At 37.5% G+C, this 15,830-nt stretch overlaps 1 protein-coding gene and 1 pseudogene across 1 annotated transcript in view; one reads left to right on the top strand and one right to left on the bottom strand.

Moving 5' to 3' along the window:
* LOC145242521 (protocadherin beta-13-like) overlaps positions 1-15,830 on the bottom strand; it is a 1,864,148-nt gene that overhangs the window by 37,052 nt on the left and 1,811,266 nt on the right. The window lies entirely within an intron of this gene.
* Positions 4,691-4,807, top strand: LOC145243334 (5S ribosomal RNA; annotated as a pseudogene).

Here is a 15,830-nt window from a genome sequence, read left to right as displayed (position 1 = left end):
CTTGTCCAAATTTAGCAATATTTTAGTTGACACCACATTGAATAGACCAATAATAAATGAAAACTTGAAATAAGGTGAAGCTCGAATATTCTAACTCGAGGTAGATAAAGCCAAAAGCATCCACGTATTAATATGGGAGGGGAGAATATCTTCAAACATCGTCTTAAATTGGTAATGGTGCAACAGACCTATATTAAGTAGATATTTATAAGTCCCTCTTACCTATTTTTTTTTTTAAATTGAGAGTAGATAATGCACAGTGGATGTGTTATCGGCAGCTCCAGTAACTCTCGCTTCTCTTTTTTTTGTCCCTCATCCTCATTTCCAATGAGTGATTTTTCTGACAACGGTTGAAGAAAAAGCTGCTTTCCAGGTCACTAGTACTTCGTGAACAGTAGTCTGAGATGTCTGAAATTTTCCTGTTTTTATCTCTATCCTTGTGGCCATGTCACTAGTAAGGGTGCTAGAGGTAAACGTTTAATCTGGGCTGACGTTATCCAACTGATAGTTAGGGACCCGAACCTTGGATTAACCACTAAGGAGGCTGTCCTATCAGCAGGTGCAAAATACTGGGGCTGCTATATTGCCATTTGCTGAATGGATTCTGGACCATGCAGTAGTCTCTGGTGGGGCCTCTCGATGCCATACTAGTGGGTAATTGTTACAGTTTTACCTTATCATGTGCTACAAAAAGAAAAAGAAAAATTTCTGTCTTTTCTCTGTTACTTTCCCTCTCTGTCCTGCTCTAACCAAGTATGCCGACCTGTTTCACAAATACCAAAACCTCAACATAAAATATCTCCAGAAAAAAAACATGAATAAATCTAGAACCCCATCCTCCAACGTAGACCCCTACTACCAGGTCTCCTTCTCCAACATCAGAGGTCTATGTTCCAACCTTCCAGAGGTTGAAACCCAATTACAGGCGACAAAACCAGACACATTCTTTCTAACTGGAATAGGGCCGACCACTTCCCTAGATGAGTTCATAATTAAAGGATAATCTAAGTTAACATCTAAATCTGACCCCCACGATCGCCATGGACATGGAATATGTGCCTATATAAAAGATGGCTTCTTGTGTGGCAGGGATATCTCAAAAGAAGGCCCTAATTTACCTTATATGTGCTTCTGCGTTGCATTTGCTTACACCACTGCATTTATATTTGCCCTCTATCGCCCCCACAACAGCGGAGTTACTATCTTTAAGAGTATATCTGAGAAAATTGACCACATCCTGTCTGCTCATCCTTCGGCTAACATTCACATTTGCAGTGACTTCAATGTCCATAACGTGGAATGTCTGACCCACTCAAATAAGACAGATGATGAGGGGAGGTTCTGTCATGATTTTGCCATTGCATATGCCCTCACTCAGATTGTTTGCGAGCCCACCCGTGTGCCCAATACTACCGGTCAGTATACAAGCCTTCGAGACCTTTTTCTCTCAACTTCCCCTGAGCTAAGTTCATGTTTCATTCTATCTCCTCTGGGATCCTCTGACCACTCCATTGTATCAGTTAAGATAAAAATGAAATGTAATATGTCTTCAGACATACCTCTCCACCGTACTGTATACCGATGCTCTATGGCTGACTGGGATAGCTTCCGTACATTCATATCTGATCTACCTCTGCATTCCATGTTTAAAAAGGATGTGTCCTCTATATAGCATCAGACCTGACCGAATGGCTAATTGTAGGCATAGGCAGATTCATACTATCCAAAAAAAACAGCAAAAATCTAACAGCCAGCCATGGTTCTCCCCAGAATGTGCTACTGCCATCGTGCACAGAAATCACTTTTTCTATAACTACCAACATAATAGATGCACTGAGACTAAAGCTACTTTCAGGACTGCCAGCAACCACTGTTAAAGAGTAATAAAAAATGCAAGAGAGCTATATGCTCAGTCCGTTAAATCCAAAGTAGCTGAGCAGCGGCTTGGTTCCCAGCAGTTTTGGCAAATAACAAATAGGATCCTGAACAGAAGCGTGCATTCTATCCCAACCATTATCAATGGATCAGCGGTCATCTCGTCAGCATTAGACAAGGCCAAACTATTTGCCAAGAACTTTGCAGCTAATTCTACCCTATGCGACAAAGGACATCAACTCCCCATATTTTCTCCTATAACACACAACATGTTAGGTAACATACAAATATCTGTGTATGAGGTCGTCAAGCTAATCAAGAACCTTGATTCCAGTAAAGCAACTGGCCCTGACGGCATTCCAATTATAGTGTTAAAAAAACTTCAACCAGAACTTGCCCCCACACTTACAAAACTGTTTAAGCATTGCCTTAAGGAGAAGTGTTTTGTAACACCCTGGAAAATCTCATCAGTATGCCCTGTATTTAAGAATTCAGGTGATAAATCATCTCCCTCTCAGTACAGACCAATAAATCGCCTGTGTGTCATGAGTAAGTTGCGGGAATCCATATTAAATAAAGAAGTAGTCAACCACCTCAGCAGAAATAACCTTCTTAGTGACACGCAATATGGTTTCCGTTCTGCAAGATCTACAGCAGATGTGCTAACGGTTATCTCATAGCGAATCTCTTGACAAAGGCTTCCTTTCTAGGGCAATTGCTCTTGACATATCAAATGCCTTCGATAAAGTGTGGCATAATGGCCTACTTCACAAGATTTCCACCTACGGTATAACTGGAAATGTTTTCTCAATCATTAAACCATTTCTGTCTGATAGGTTCATAAGAGTAGTGGGCAGAAATCAGAGGCCCGCAGTAATAATGCTGGAGTCCCTCAGGGGTCCATCCTGGGCCCAATTCTCTTCCTGATCTACATCAATGATCTTCCTAAACACATACTTAAATCTTTCATTGACATCTATGCTGATGACACAACCATCTATGGCAACACATCAAAGACTGTAAATGACAAAGTTCTCTCTGATTGTCTCTCCTCTCATCTTGAGCCCGTGGTACAGTGGGGGAAGAGGTGGCTGGTTACCTTTAATGCATCTAAAACCACACTCCTATCTTTACATCATCAACGCTCTGATCCCCATCTGGCATCAATTGAAATGGATGGCTCTCGTCTAGGGGAGGCCCCATGTTTTGATAAGCTTCTAGGTTTGACCTTTACTCCTGATCTGAAATGGAACATATATATCAAGTCTGTTGCCAAGGCTGCTGAGAAAATGGTGGGATCCTTCTACCGCTCTAGAAGATATCTCACTACTGATGCAATTCTCTATCTATATAAAAGTCAAGTACGTCCAAGGATGGAATACTGCCTATCCTATCTTGCAGAGTACAAAATAGACTCCGTGGCTTAGTGGGGGATGCCCTTTGCTCTTTTCTGCAACCTCTCTCCCACAGAAGAGATTTTGTGAGCCTATCTTTGTTTTATCGGTATTTCCATGGCACGTGCCCGCCTGATCTCCAATCTCTGCGCCCCCCCCCTTGCCAGTCTTTCAGGAAAAACACCCGTCTAACTGAAACCACTGTCAATAATTTTCCCCACTTTTTATCTGTGCCTAAATCAAAACGTAGATTCCATGAACAAAGCTTCTTTCTTAGAACTGCACGCCTGTGAAACTCTCTACCGCTTGCCTGTGTCCCACCTGACTTCAACTTGGATGTCTTCAAGTCCAACATAAACAAATTCCTGATGAACCGCCCCCTTAAGTAATGATACTTTATCAAATCTCCAATACTACCCAATACTACAACACTATCTCATTGATTACTGTACATGCAATAACCCTTATCCCCGAATGGCTTCTAGGCATTGATAAGTGGTGACCTCCATGTCAAAAAAAAAAAAAAGAAGTAAACTTTACCTATATTCGTAACATCCTTAAATGTTTGTAAAGTTATTGAAATAATTAACCAATGAAAAAAATATGCACGTTATAAAAAAAAACTCATATAACTTGTTCAAAGCCAGTTAGATTTATCTATCCCTGATTGGAAAGTACTCGGACTTACAACAAATACGGCAGTTACATCAGCCAATACCTGCCAGAAGTTAAAACTGTTATTTGAAAGTTGAAAAGCATCAAAAACAGAATTAATAGACAAAAAAAAAACTCTATTTTATTTAATGAAATATGTTTAAGAGAAAAATGCTGACTAAATACATGAGAAGAATAATAAGAATAGCATTCTTTGAAACTCTGTGGAATAAGGACTTTGTAAATTGTTTTGTGGAGTATTCAGTCAAACAAATTTTGACTGTAAAGTTCAACTTACAGTTTTAATTTTCTTTCTCTTATATATGCATATAAGCAGATACAGCATAACCACGTCATATATATATATATATATTTATATAGCAAAATCACGTCATATATACATATATATATAGCAAAATCACGTCATATATATATATATATAGCAAAATCACGTCATATATATATATATAGCAAAATCACGTCATATATATATATACATATAGCAAAATCACGTCATATATATATATATATATATATATATATATATATATATAGCAAAATCACGTCATATATATATATATATACATATAGCAAAATCACGTCATATATATATATATATATATATATATATATATATATATATATATATATATATATACATATAGCAAAATCACGTCATATATATATATATAGCAAAATCACGTCATATATATATATACATATAGCAAAATCACGTCATATATATATATATATATATATATATATATATACATAGCAAAATCATGTTGACTCACCGGTTCTCATCAGATCACTGAAGTTAAGCAACATTGAGCCTGGCTAGTACCAGATGGGTGACCATTTTGGAATTCTAGGTGCTGTAAGTTATCTCCGCTTATCTCGTCCTTACTCTCCGTTTGCCACTGGCATATAACAAATTCAACCCAAGAGAAATGTAGCTTGAGATTGTGCAACTCTTGCCACAAAAATTCCATGTGCAGGTACACTTACAGTGGGTATCCATAGTTTGTCTAAACTGAAGGAAGCTACCATATAAGGAGATGAAGAGGGAGCCACTAATGCTAGTTTTTCTTTTTTTTTTTTTTTTAGACAAGTTGGCTTACCATGGATTGAGTCTAAATTATCGTTTGTTTTTAACTAAGAAATTGATGAAATGACTTCATTTTCTTAAGATATTAGAGAAAGTGAATTTACAGTCACTGTCATCTCAAAATCTAGGTCACTTCATATTCCAATTCTAATTATTGGCTCAAAATTGCTTAATATAGCAACATATCTTTTTTAATTCCTCCAAATCTTAACCTGTCTGTGTCTAAAAAATAGAAATTCTTTATTCTTTAAAAAATAAGAGACGTTTAAAAAATAATGGCGCCTATTTTTTACTCAACCCGCATGTATCAGAGGAGATTGCAAATTTCATTGTTATGATAACTGAACATTAATGACTTGAAACTTGCATATCTCTGTTGCAGATATTGACAGTGTGAGACTAAAAAAGCAATCCCTGTAGCATCATTAACCATTTTAAGGAACAAAAATGTTTCCTTAAAATGTTAAAAGAAAAAAAATATTTGTTTACTTTTTTAAAATCGTAATTTTTTAATGTTTTTTTTTTTTTTTTTCTCTTTTTAATAGTAAATGTTTACCAATAAAAATTGGACAATAAACAGCATGCCGGACTGTCTAAATAAAAATTGGTTACTTGTTCTTCAAATAAAAATCCCAGGTCGCTCGAATGACGTGTCTAAATATCACATGAATAGAAAATTAGCAAGAGTAGTTGCCATGCCTTTCTCGTGCCTTAATTTGTCGTACATAATTAGTAAAACCCCTCCGGATAGTACGTTACAAAAGTAAAACTGCTTATTATTTTTTTTTTTTTTTTAACTCAAAAGAAGTCAGGGTGGGGAGGTGGGGTTACTACGAGCGACCTTTTTGTGCTCTAGAATTTTATTTTCTATATCATTAACACCATTCTGAATGCACTTTTTTTAAACCAGGAATTCAATGCTGCATCTCTAACATGGATCGCTTATTTAGTCTCACACCGTCAATATCCGCAACAGAGATACGAAACTTTCAGGTCATCATAACAATGCAATTTGCAATCCCCTCTGATCCATTCGGGTGAAATAAAAACAAGGCGACATCTGACGATAACCAGTGTTTCAACATAATGCACACTTTATCTATAACGCTGTACACTTCATGATGTAGTACACATATATGGTTCAGTATTATGCCACTTGAATGAAATCTGTGGAACTGGTATCATGTCGTGCCATTTCTGGGAAAATTCCGATTCGGATTCCAAATGCCAAATTTGATCTTCCTGATAGCCTTTCCTTTTTTATTTCTATCTTTCACCAAATTTGAATTTCCCCCGAAACAAATATCTGATTTGGGGTTTGAATGCAGCATGAGCAATGTATTATCACATTAAAACCCGTACAATGAATGGCAGGTGGAATATTTAAAGAAAACCTGATATTATGTATTCACTTTATTATTCATTAATTGTCAAACTGGGAATTAGACAATAACAAAAGAAAAAAAAAAAAAAAAAAAAAAACTAGCCATTCCCGGCAGCAGATAATCATATTTTTCCGGTCTCAAGTTACACTTGAATTATTTCCTGGTTATTTGTCTAAGACGAAAATGATGGCGATATTGGTGACAAAATGGTCAATGAAGCCAACTGTGGGACCGAAAAATTGAGTTCAAATAACATTCAGACGTTTAGGCATATTTTCACATTAATATGCATGGGAAACTGTTTTTTTTTTAATTATTTATGCACGGCAAATTAAGGCATGACAGCTGCTCCCGTTGATTCTTTATTCGTGTAATATTTATGCACAACAAATGGCGCCGGCTGTTCTTTTTTAATTTTTTGGTACAAGTCTATAAATGGTCCACAAGTAATCTTTTTTACTATAAAAATCTGAAAAAAATCTTTATAATGTACGTACTTGTCACTGCATGAAAATGTTATATTCCAAAAATCACGTAAATCAATCAAGTATTTTTTTTTTAAGAAAATCAAATATTATCAGACATTTGACCGAAGAAAAACTTCCCACCATCTTGTTTTTGAATGATACACTGCTAGCGACACCTATTGGGAATATAAGATCGGCAAGGAGGCAGACAATCGACTTTCCACACTATAGAAAAAAAATTTGGAAAATTAAGACATTTATAAGTTTTTGAGGATGTTGAAAACGAAAATAACGTTTAAAATTCCAGCAAACGAGTAGTTTCCAAGATATGAAGATTTTACGTAAATTGAACACCCACACGTTGACGCTCCTCCAACAAAAATTCGGCAAATGTGTATTTCAGCGGCGTAAATTCAAGTTTTACACTAGTTGTGGCTATAAAGTGGGTGATCATTATACGTTAAATTATTATAGAAAAGTGATACCCCACTTTCTTTAAACTAACATTTCTTCATATCTTGGAAACTACTCGTTTGCTGGAATTTTAAACGTTATTTTCGTTTTCAACATCCTCAAAAACTTATAAATGTCTTAATTTTCCAATTTTTTTTTCTATAATGTGGAAAGTCGATTGTCTGCCCCCTTGCCGATCTTACATTCCCAACAGGTGTCGCTAGCAGTGTATCATTCAAAAACAAGATGGTGGGAAGTTTTTCTTCGATAAAATGTCTCATAATATTTGATTTTCTTAAATAAAAAAAAAAACTACTTGATCGATTTACGTGATTTTTGGGAATATGACATTTTCATGCAGTGACAAGATTTTTTTCAGATTTTTATAGTAAAAAAGATTACTAGTGAACCATTTATAGACTTGCACCAATTTTCTTTTCTAAAAATCTTTGTAAAAAAGATAAACCACGTTTTTCTCTTTCCGATCTTAGAAAAAATGTTTTTTTAAATACGAGTGCAACATAAAGAGAAAAAATGTGGAGCTTATTTAAAATTGCACTTGTTAAAAAAATACAGAAAAAAATCTTTCTAATGTATGTATCCATCACAGAACGAAGATGTCATATTCGAAAAATCAGGTATTTTTTTAACTAAGAAAATAAAAATTTACGACTTTTTGCGATTCTAATACTAAATGCATTCATCATAAGGTTGAATTTGATTTCGATACTTCAAACTGAGTTGTCTCCCCTTATTTATAACCGACTACAAATCACTACGTCTCAATCATAAAATTTGATTTTCTTAGTTAAAAAAAACTATTCGATCAATGACGTGATTTTTGGAATATGACGATTATGTACATCATGAAGATTCTTCTTCGTTGTTTTTTTTTTTAATTAGTATAATTCTAAACAAGTACCAAAAATGTTAGAAGAAAAAAAATCTTTGTTTACTATCTTAAAATCGTAAATAGTTTTTGTATTTTTATAGTGTTCTTTTTTACTAGTAAATGTTTACAAAAAATAAAATGATGAAAAATATATTGTTGTTGTTTAATGTTGAAAGAAGAACGAGAAGGCTTCGAAACGGTGAAATGAAATATATATTAACAGAAAATACAGAAACGTATATTGGTTGTGTGGGAACTCCACTCAACTAAGAAGTAAGTTTACGACCGAATCCCACTGACTCTCAGGTCAAGACCGCTCGGTAGCAGAAACTGGTTACCCGAAGTGACGTCATGAATAGTCTATAGTCAGAATCTGTACGTGTGCCACTCGGACCCCCTCCCAAGCTTGTTCTTCATAAAGCTGTTTATATCTCTTACATTTAGGATCGATCATTAGTGGATCGGTAGCTTTCCTTTCCTGAAGCGACCGTCATAGTTCTGGTGTTGATTTGGTAGGGTTATCGTAGCTTAGTTCTCCACACAGGGACACATAGACACAAACGAAGGATCTTAAGGTAAACACGATTATCGCCCTTCAACTCTGGTAACACCATGCCTTGCTACCAGGGGGGCGATACAGCCCGTTTTGTATCTTTCTTTCTCTTTTAGCTGGAGATGTGACGGAATCAACCTCCCCGTTCTGGCGATAGCCAGGCTGCATCGAACTCTCAAAGAATATTGAGGCCTAAACGCAAGTAACGTTACTCCTTCGTTTGTGTCTGCGTGTTCGCGTGTGGAGCACTAAGCTCTCATAGGTCGAGATCGGATGTCTCGAAAATGGAATGGTACGTTGTTGTTCTTCATAGCGATCTTGCTCTTGATCTTGCAAATAAAGTCTTCCTTTTCTGCTGTTCGTACCACCGTTGAGTTTATTGAATATCTCCTCTGGTGTAGGGAGGAGAAAGTGGTAATCGTTCAGAGCTGCATTTAGGCCCATGGAAAAACAGACACGGATTCAGTTTGTCTTTTTCGTAAAGTATACGGTAGGGGCACCCCATTCACTGGCATTTACTTTCGATAGTATTCCGGCGTTTTCTAGCCGATCCTTTTCTTTATCAATTTTCTCGACTGTCGCAAATGGAACGTTTCGCTTCTTGAAAACGGGTAGAGCATTTCCCGTCAGCTTAAATCTGGCTATAGCCTTCGTACATCGTCCTAGTCCTGATGAAAAAAAAATTCCGGAATTTTTTTTTTAACTCATCCTTTAGTTGCTTTTCCCCAGTACAGTTTTCTACTCTATGACAGAAATTGTTTATCGATTGGTCCCAGAGTTTAAATTGCTCCATTGAATCTGTTTTGAAGAGGTTTTCGGATGTCTTGTACACAAAGACTCTTACATTTGGGTGGTACTATTCAATGCCACAGGGAGTATCAGCTCTCCCTCAAATTTTATCTTATCGACTGTCACTACACGAGCTGATTTGTTAGTTCACCTCATGTTTTTTTTTCAACCTTTTCCATGTTGATGATTGACAAGTGTGAACCGAAATCCAGCTGTAAATCCACTTCCTTATTGAGGATGTAAATAGTTACCTACTTCCGCTGGTTCCTCTCTGATTTAATGTCAAATCTCACTTGTCGGATATTCTTATTACTCCTGTTCTTTCTGTTTTATTTTTGTAAAAACAGTCTATAGACCAATGGCGTCCACTGCAACGACTGCACGTGTTACAATATTTGTCTTATAATGGGGTAGTTATTTATTTGCTGCCTACCACAGCAAAATGTGGCACAAGGCTGGAAGGTGGAGAACAGGCGAGCTCCCTTAAAATTTCCTGGCCACCCCTGTCAGCATTCCCTCAGGCGATAAGCAATTAATTTGCCCCACCGGAAAGCCCGGTGGCAAGGCCTGGGAGGGTGGACCTCCTAGGTAGTACCCAAGTGGTGTATCTGACAGATACTGGGCTGGTTCCCGGCTCCTCACCTATCGGGCTGAGTGTCAAGAACGGATCCTTGACGAGTGCGACTACCCTGTCTCCCTGCAGCCGAAGCCGCTAGGAGACACATCCCATCCTACTGGAGGATAATGGGGTAGTTATTTAATTGCCGCCCACATCGGCAATATTTGGCACAGGGCCTGGAAAGTGGGAACCCCGCAGGCTCCCCTAAAGGAGGGGCACTCCTGCAATTTTAAAAATTGCCTGAGTAACCCCGTCGGCATTCCCCGGTCGGGGCGCCTCAGGCAGCAAGCAATAAACTTGCCCCACCGGAAAGCCCGGTGGCAAGGCCTGGGAGGGTGGACCTCCTAGGTATTACCCAGGCGGTGTACCTCAGTCCAACAGGTGCTGGGCCAGTTCCCGGCCCCTCACCTGTTGAGCTGAGTGTCAAGTGACGAATCCTTGACGTGTACTACCTTGTCTCCCTGCAGCCGAAGCCGCTAGGAGACACCCCATCAAAATGGACTTATAATGGGGTATGATTCCGCACAGTCGGGAGATTCTATTTATAAACGATGCTGCTAGGAACTGACGAATCGAATTAATTCACGTTCTGCTACCAACCAATCAGAAACCAGAATTGCTCCATAAATATTAAACCTTTCTGTGGATTCCAATTCGAGAATTGTCTACTGCAAACCAATTAACTGCCGGGACTTGTGCAGAACAACGAACCATCGGAAACTGTTCTGAAACTAAACATGGCTTACACTTCTAGAGCACAGACTTGTGGGCGATTTTGGGTTTGAAGATTGGATAATTACTCTTTCATTATGCCTGGGTTGTCTTTTGTTTCCTTGTTCTTTTTTCTGAGAGAGTACTCCTTTGGTCTCTAACTAGTCCTATGATATGCCTGACTCTTCGATCTTTCTTGAGTCCTTCTTTACATTGACTACGTGTTGGTTAACTTCTGCCTGCTTCTGTTCGTTTTCGAGTCTTGAGAGAACTCGTTGTCTTATCTTTGCGTTTTTCGTCGAGATGAGACCCTGCCAAAAAAAAAATCAAACACTTGAAATCATCCGCTGATGGTTCAGCAGACAAAAGTCGTCATAGTCTTTGTTAACAATGGACGCAAAGGTAAGATAATCTTCGTTGTTGCGTTTCGCAAGGTTGAAACACTTCCATCTCTTGCGAAAAAGAGTCGTATTTGGGTCAAAACGTTCAGATAAAAGTTTGACCACCTCACAGAATTACAGTTTGCTCGTTTTCCTGGGTAATAAATAGTTAAATGACTTACTATGTTCTGTAGACCCTAGTTTCTTTAAAAGTAAGCAGACCTTTTTGGCATTGCTTCATTCTTGGCAACTAACAATGAATAAGTCTTTGTACTGCCTAGAAAAAGTGTCAAACGTTTTATCCTGCTCCAGTGGACGTTTCAAACGAATTCCATACGGTGTTTTGGGAAAAAGCTGTGCTATTTTTTTTTTCAATCTTCTGTCTTATCACCACAATGTTGAATCCATGGACCTTTATTATTCCCAATCTTTATAAACGATCTCCCCGAGTTTGTAGTAGAATGGAAGGATAAATATATGAATACATTTACTGCTACGAAGAGAAAATTATAAGAAAACTGATCAACGACCGATTGCCATTCCCAATAATACCTTTCCCAATAGTTCAATATCCAAACTCCTAATAGTGTAAAATAGGCTAACTATAGACGGACTGGCAGTTGTGGCTAGTGCAGTATATAAATTTAGAAACCAAAGTTTATTGTTTTTTAGATTGGAAATTATTAGCATATGCTGGTTGTTTGTTTATAGAAAAAGTATCGTAACAAAATTAGAGAGGGGGGGGGGTCGAACAGGCAAAACAATCGTTGACATGGCATGATGTGGATCGCCACGCCAAAGAACGGTTTGTGGTACGCGATTTTTCATATTTATTATATACATGGGGAAATAAGAGAGATTCAAATTAATGAGGAGAATAAGAGAAAAAAATAATAAAGGGTTTCTTTCTTTCGTTTTTATAACTATTCCACAAAATACGCGCAACCCAAAGGAGATAATCCCCATAAAAAATTTTCTCAGAATCTCCTCTCTTGCTCTATGTTGTCTAGAAAAACGAAGACACACGTAAGATGTCTACCCACGGTTTCGTAAAAAAATATTTTTTTCAGTAATAGGGACAAATAGCAAATTGACTTCATTTTATAATTTATGGACACACTCTCAAATTCCGATTTCTTGCAATGCAGAGGTAACCCTCTTTTTCTTAGTTAAAAAAAAAAACAGTTTACACCGGACGAAGGTCAGAGGTTTCATCGACTGAAACGTTGTGATAATAACACTCAAGATGAAAATAATTGTCCGAACAATGTAAACAACATAAATCAAGATTCATGAGTTTTTTTTGGGGGGGGGGAGAGAGAGAGAGAGAGAGAGAGTAAATTAGAAAAAGTTTATCTCTGAGTTCTTAAGAATATGGAATGACAGACTTCTTGTGGAGGCAACGAGATAAAAATAAATGGCAGCTAAAACTATAGCAAAATAGAGACCTCCTCCCTCTTTCTAACGATGACAAATTATCATGCGACTTCGACCGTGGAAAACCAGGGTGATTTAAGAAAGAAATGGGACTTGTGTCTGTTGGTATACATTGGGAGAGCTTTTGTTTTAGGTGCGACGAACAGCGGGACATAAACCACTCGGGGACATGACCAAGGGACATGAGAGCAGGATATAAAAAGTTCGTTTGGTTTCGTTTTTATAACCCCCCCCCTCATCAGAATGGTTGATATGCTGTAATTGTGAAGCGTAACGCAATGCAGCACTTGGTCTAATATTCAGTGGCAACATGAATTCAGATAAATACATAGAAGATACTGCCAGATCTGTTTCGAAGAATGAAGGCTCCCTCTTGCAGGCTAGTTAACTGCTCACACCTTCCGTGATCTAATATTTAAATAATTAATATTAAATATATAGTTCAGGTTTCGAGATGACTAACACTCGTACCAAAGATGTAAATATGATGATAGATCTAATAGACTGAATGGAATTTCAATTCTGTTTACCAATTCCACAGTGGCCATCAGTAACCAAACTATGCATAAAAGATCAGGTAGACTGGAATATCTAGACTTGACTTATATCCTGCCTAGAAATATCAAAACAAGTTTTTTTTTTGTTGTTTTTACTTTAGTACACTCCAAACAATACACTGAGATGTAAGGAAGTTCTAGGGGCCATATATACAAGGGTATTCTAAATGGGGAGTTGTGCGGCGAGATGTTTGTTAAGATTTCATCGAAATTTCTGTATGTCGGTACAGTGGGAAATGGTGAGCAGGGAGAGGATTTCAAATGCAAGCAGTATGAGGAAGATTAAAGAGCCATTCGGCATCCAGGGATCTTTACACTGAAGAAGTGGGATTTTGCTGATTGCTGTGATGCTCGGGGATATTTATGTTGTGGGGACACCAGCATAGCAAGTTCGTTGGAGCACATCCCATTAAAATACTTGCAAAACAAACAAGGATACAGCATCGTGGCGATGGGACAGGGACTGGAGTTTGGTAGAAAGTATGGGACCTATTAGATTAGAAAACTTTTGAGGATCCTGTATGAGAGGGAGGCGGTAGTAGTTGGTGCACCCGCCCAGATATGACAATAATGATGGACGAATAGTGGCTTTGTAGGGATATAGGATATTTGCAGGTGGGAAAATCTTTTTGCCATGCTTGAGGGAACCTACTTTTGCAAAAGTCTTAGCGATGTTCGACTGCGGAGGTCAAATGATGGATTCTTAGCCATGGAAATTGGTTAAAAAGAAAGGAGATTTGTTTTAGTAGCATTAAATGTTACCCTCAATTTGTCCCTATTCAACTATAGAGTGGAAGTCATTTTCTAAGGATTCAGCCATTGCTTTGGATATGTGCATATTTCTCTAACCTCCTCCCATTGTATGCTGATTCAACATCTCTAATAGTTTTCAGTGTCTCTGCGAACATTTAAAAAATGAATAGCTCTATCTTTTCAACACTAGTATTTAATTTACATACATGTGTCTCTATGCACCACAAGCACGCATGTAAATTAGATGGAAAAATAATAAGGATCTTTATTTCATATAATAAAAAAAAATATAGAACGTTTTCATCGAGGTCAGGAGGCCACTTGAGAATAAGGGTTAATGAGTGTAAGGTGGTCAGTGTGACAAAAGCTCAGTGATAGTATTTAGTGGGAATTGGGCAGAATTGGGCTATTTAAGATGACGAGATAGCAAGGACTTGTTCACATTGGACTTGAAGACTACATGTTGTAGCCAATTAAGAAGCAGGTCAGTGGAACAGAGTTCCACAGATGGGCAGTTCTAGGAAATAAACTTTGTTCATAAAATTTGCATTTAGATTTAGGCACTAATTGAGAGTAGGGGAAATTGTTGGCAACGGTTGTAGCTCGAGTGCTTTTGGTGAAATTTTGCTAGAAGGGACCATTAAATGAAGCTCAGTCGAGCACTTGCCATAAAAAAACGGTAGAGTAGAGACAGGCTTGTGATGCTTTTTCTGTATGAAAGAGGTTGCAGGGAGGAGAAAAAGGCATCACCCACCAGGTTTCGAAGCCGGTTTTAATTTCTGTCAAGACAGGATAGGATACTCCAATTTACATATAACTGGCTTTGTTCAGGTCTTATGTATTGTTCATAACTTTGTGGATATGTATATATATTAAAGTTTGACTCATGTCCAGGTAACCTACATCTAAAATTTCAAGTGTTTATACCACAAATTGGTGGAGAAGTTTGGTAGTCTTCAAAGGTCAACTCTTTCAACATTGACCTTTTGGCGACCAAATTTTAACCTCCAAAACTGATTAAAAGCTTGCCACATGTCTCAATACCCTTTATATAAAATTTCAAATGTTGAGAGCCAAAACTGGCTGAATAGTTTGCTAGAGACCGCAAAGATCAAATTTTTTTTTTTTAACTTAAACCCCTTGGCAGCAAAATTTCCGGCAAGAAACTGATTAAAAAGCTTGCACTATGTCTGAATAAACTTTATGTAAAATTTCAAATGTTTAGGCCAAAAAATGGCTGAGTAGTTTGGTAGAGACCGCAGAGATCAAATTATTTTAAAGTTTAACCCCGATTTTGAGCCCTTAACATTTATTGTTTGGGGCTCAAATCAAATTAAAAAGTTTGGCCCATGTTCAAGTAACCTATATCTAAAATCTCGAGTGTTAAGACCCAAAATTGGCGGAGCAGTTTGGTTGAGTTTTCAAAGGTCAAATCGTTTAAATTTGACCCCTTGACAGCCAAATTTTTTACCGAAAACCGATTAAAAAGATTTTCCCAAATCTCAATACCCCTTATGTCAAATCCCGAGTCTGTGGACTGAAAATTGACAGAGTAGTTTGGTAGGGAAATGCACACACACACACACACACACACACACACACACAGAGGCAGACAATTTCACTTTTATAAACATATAGATTTCAATAATAAGGATATATAAGATGAAAGGGAATTAATTTTAGTTATGTAAGAAGTAGGTCTTAGCAGATATGTCACAGATTATGAATTTTCAAATGAATTCAAAATAGAATAAATGGAGGTAATTGTTGTGAGCCAACGGGTCACGTGTACGTTAAAAAGTT

This window comes from Euprymna scolopes, chromosome 21 (genome assembly GCF_053919585.1).
Source record: "Euprymna scolopes isolate OS-2025 chromosome 21, ASM5391958v1, whole genome shotgun sequence".
Taxonomy (NCBI): Eukaryota; Metazoa; Mollusca; class Cephalopoda; order Sepiida; family Sepiolidae; genus Euprymna; species Euprymna scolopes.
The sequence above is the reverse complement of the archived record's forward strand: the minus strand, read 5'-3'. Positions and strand labels throughout refer to the sequence as shown.